A 5,019-nucleotide genomic window follows, 5' to 3' on the forward strand; every position below is an offset into this window, starting at 1 on the left:
TTTAGGATAGAAGCACATTTGGATGCCGGTCTATCCTAAAAGCGCTTCTATCCTAAAAGCGCTTTAGGATAGACGACATTCTAGGATGTAACACCCCTTTACTTCGCTCTAGCCCATCAGCTGAGCGATGTTACGCGAAAAGGTCGATGGGAACATAATAATCTGCCCAGACCGGAAATGGAGCACCACATACCATACGTCAGACTAAATCAATCTGATGTATAGCATCACCTAGCGACCCGACTTGGAATTGTCTACATATGGTTCTGCTTGCGGCGGATATCTTATGGTAGAGATGATCATTTTCAGACAGAATTATGGTGATTTAAAACGCTGCCGATTATTTAGCTGTCGTTTTACAAAGGGCTCTTCCATAGGCCACACAAAAGAGTCAGTTTAACGCATGCATCCATCATCTACCCAACAGCAATAGAGGGTCTGAAAATACCTCCATTTGGGTGGATGCCTTACGATATGGATCATCATCATCTTAGTTTTATTATGATAGCAACGGCTCCCATCGTTTTGCGTCAGCGTTATAAACGATATAACTTGTGATAGGGTGTCTGTATGGTAGTATGTAAACCATCATAATGTGAACACTATCATTCACAGTTACTGATGAAAGACAGATGCCTGAAATTTATCCATTTGCTTTATGTATCTTATACAATGTAACTCTCTACGAAGGAAGTCCACCCTTCATCGACGTACTGTCATTTGTCTGTCGGAAAGAGCGACATAATTAACAAGAGACCGCTAAAATCAATGTGCCAGCGAATGTCATCATTTCACCAGAGTAATGTGACCAGACCCATGGGGGAACTAATAACTGCCGGAGGTGTGACCACTGCCGTGTTTCACTGTCAACCAACCAAAGTAGGGACATCATTTCCGCGATACAGACTAAGATCAATGCTCAAGCGGACATCACAGTGTCACATAGACCACACTGACTTAATTATATGGATGCCATCCCCGCACGCATTGATTATCGCCTGTACTCCAAAAGACCGTAGCCGCATGTTACACAATATTCATAGCATCCCCGGTCAATCTGGATTCTATGTTTGCCAGAAGATCTCCTCTTCATGGTCAGGGTAGCCTAGAATCCAGTCGTATTGTGCTTTGGTCTCTCCCCTGAGGTACGCTTCCTGCCAATACGACTGGCCTTCGTTAGGATTCGTACGATCGGCATTTGAATATTCGCAGAGTTTATCTGCGAGATTTTTGATTGGCCACCAAGGTGGAAATCGAACATTAACAGTCATGTTTACAGTTTGTAATCAAACGGAACACTACTTCTATCTTTCGACTCATTAGTGACGTAAGGGCCGATTGTTCCAATCCTAACGAAGGCCAGACGTGTTGGCAGGAAGCAGAGCGACCAGAGCACAACACGGCTGGATATAGCCCCCCTGACCATGGTCAGGGGGCACATGGTCAGGACATGGACCACAGCGACCTTGTTCCCCTCTTTAACTAGAATTGCAACAAAAACATTATTGAAATGATAACGTTTGTGTCTTACAGTCTTACTGGAGGTGAACATAAGACAAACCAAGCCTGGGAAAGAGTGGGCAGGATGTTTGGTCCTGTGGTTTTGTGGCATTTTATTAGCAAGATTTTTCTCTTTCTTTTCGCGCATTAGTTTTGGGGTCACCAGAGAATGTCATCCATAGAATTTAGTCAGTGCGACCATATATACATCATTTGACAGATTATCATCGACCGATTGAGGGAATTCTTGCAACAATCAAGGATACGTCGTATAATTTATCGGGTGGTTGTCTTGCTACAAAAAAGTTATATTTGAACGTTGTGGACGGTCTGTTCTGTTGAAGCTTTGCTAAAACAGTGATGCCCAGGCTCAACGAACCTAGAAAACGCCAAACTATGAACAGATTTTAACTGTGCAATGGCCCTCTAAATCGTTAAAGCTTAGGTGTAAAACAATTGATACATGCATTGGGATTGTTTGGTTTTATGTGGTCGATGATCTAAACCATTTGTAACAAGGACGCAGTTAGGATCTCATGCCAGCGAAATCCATAAAAATCGACCAAAAAGAAGCCATTAACGCATGTTGCTGAGACCAGAATTGTGTTACCGTGGCCCGGTACATTAGGTATAACGGATTGGGGGCTTACATCGGTAATGTCGCTATAGACATGCAGATCACGTGATGACGGATGGGGGAGAGGGATCTGGCCAGGTTCAGCTAGAGGACACGGGGAGGGGGGCTGGCTGGGGAAGTCTGGATAGTTATGGCGAAGTAATGATTGTATGATTGACAGAATGTATGAACAAATGGGTGAATGAATTAATGAATGAATATAAAACAAATGTACTTATGGTTGAATGAATAAATGAATGCATAAATGAATTTCGTATTGTATGCTTCGTGTTGCAGGTCGAGCCTTTGACTTGGAAGCCATATGAGACCCCCCTTGACGAGTACACATGAAGAGTCATCTTCGGTACCTAAGGACTACCAACAAGATTGTATGTAGTAGTGGTGCGTACCTAAACTCAAATCCAGGTTCAGGTCCGGATTCAGGTCCAGCAGTTCAGGTTCAGGTCCGGACTTTAATTCCGGACCTGAACCCATCATTGCATATTACGAGGGGCGTTCAAGAAGTAAGCCACCTGACCCATTTCCCAAAGGAGGAGATTAATGAAACTTGGTGTAGTTATTAGTCTTTCTCTTCATAGGAATCACCCAGAGTTATGCATTTCTACCATCGTTTGATGCAGCTCTGTACACCGTTTTTGTAGGACACCCCAGGTCGGTCCTCCAACAGATGCCTCATCAATGGCAGAAGAGGGACGACCAGGTCTGGGAGCTGTTTCCACAGACTTCCAGCCACGTTTGAATTCAGGATGCCAGCGTTTTACAAGGTCATATGATGGGGAATCATCACCATAAGTTTCTTTTATTTCATCAAAAGTCTCATTTGGTATGCGTCCTTTCAAATACAAAAACCGGATCACTGCGCGACACTCAACTGGCTCCATTTCACACCTGGTCCATTTCACACCTGACTCAGTTCAAACACCTTTAAATCAAAAACCAAAATTAGTTCAGAGCTGTTTTTTGCAACATAACCCATAGAGATATGAATCATTACATATGCAAAATTTCATCTAGATCAAACAACTGGAAGTGGGTCAGGTGGATTACTTCTTGAACGCCCCTCGTATGTGCACTAGACATTTTTTTTTTTCTTTTTTGAAGAGGAGGGGGGATGGTGCATATAAAATTGTGCAATGTGAAAAATACATGCAAATTATATATAGCCAGTGTAGACATGACATTTTTGTCTTTTTCCAGTGCACATTTCACTGTCTATGGAAGTTTTAGATGGTTTGGAACAAAAAAGGGAACATAAGTGACAGATAGCTGTTTGAAAATCCGGACTTGGCTCCGGACATTTAGGTTTTTTTGGACTTGGACCTAAACATTTTAGGTCCAATTCCAAGTCCGGGCTTTAGGTATGCACCGCTAATTGTATGTCAAGCATGTATGTGATTAGTATCACGCAAAGGTTCCTAATTACTATGGATTAGCATATTAGTTTTACTGCTTTAAAACATCCCAAAATGGTTTTGTGATGTTGAATCTTAGGGATTCAATTTTAAAAGGGTTATGAAAAATTATTAGTGTCGCACTTCTGTACTTTCTGGCAAGCTTGATTCCGATAAAGATTGCTAATTTATCAATTAGTTGACTGATTGATTGATTGATTGATTGATTGATTGATTATTGATAGATGGGTTTATTGCCGTGACCTAGTCCGAGATGGGGTCACGGCAGCGGCCAGAAGTGCAGGAGGTCAGAGGTCAGGTGCGAGGTGCTGGAGTGTGGCGGGAAACGGCGGCAGCGGCGCCGGGAAAATGGCTCTATCGTTAGTGTATGGTCAATATGGAGAGCTAAAGTAGCCCATAGCGCCGGTGCAATTGTTCTACCATTGATAAGGTCATTGTGGAGGAATAGAGTACTTGGGGGTTCCAGTACAATGGTAAATCATACACTCCAAGCAGAGTTTAGGCTCTGGCTGTTTTTCATAACGTTTCTTTAGTCGTTTTATCGGCCGGGCTTTCTATTTTGTATTTTGTCTTGTGCTGGCTGGCGCACTTCAAGAAAAATGGCAAAATAGAAAGCTCGATAAAAACGATTAAAAAACGTTTAAAAAAGAGTTGGAGCATAATCTCTGCTTAGAGGGTAGGTAAATCACAGAGGTCACAAATTGTAGAAAAAGTTGGCTTTTTTTTTTCCTTCTCTGCCAGCAAAAAAGAAGAAAACCCAACCTGGTTAGAAATAGCCAACACAAGTATTCCAGTACAGTAGTCTCTTTTTACAATAATGTTTATCACTGTATATTGTCACATATATGTTCCCTATGTTTCTACGTACCATATACTTGCAATAGGCCTCCGGGCATAAAGTTGTAAGTAGCCTTTCGCTGAATATGGAGGGCAATGGTACGTGGCACCGATGAAATATAATTGTTCTACTGTTGATAAGGTCATTGTGGAGGAATAAAGTACCTGTGTGTTCCGGTGCAATGGACCTATCGTTAGCATGGTCAGTATGAGGGGGGAGGGTAAATCATAGAGTACACAAGCTGTAGAAAAAGTTGGGCTTTTTGTCTTCCTCTGCTAGCAAAAAAGAAATTAAACCCAAGAAATAGCCAACACTAGTATTCCAGTAGTCTCTTTTTACAATAATGTTAATCACTGTTAATTGTCACATATATGATCCCAACGTTTCTACCATGTACTTGCAATTGGCCTCCGGGCATAAAGTTGTAAATAAACTTTCGCTGAATATGGAGGGCAATGGCACGTGGCACCGGTGAAATCATTGATAAGGCCGTTGTGGAGGAATAAAGTACCTGTGTGTTCCGGTCCAATGGACCTATCGTTAGCATGGTCAGTATGAGGTGTGGGGGTGGGGGGGTAAAGGTAAATCACAGACTACACAAATTGTAGAAAAAGTTGGGCTTTTTGTCTCCC

This window comes from Branchiostoma floridae, chromosome 12 (assembly GCF_000003815.2).
Source record: "Branchiostoma floridae strain S238N-H82 chromosome 12, Bfl_VNyyK, whole genome shotgun sequence".
NCBI classification, from domain to species: domain Eukaryota; kingdom Metazoa; phylum Chordata; class Leptocardii; order Amphioxiformes; family Branchiostomatidae; genus Branchiostoma; species Branchiostoma floridae.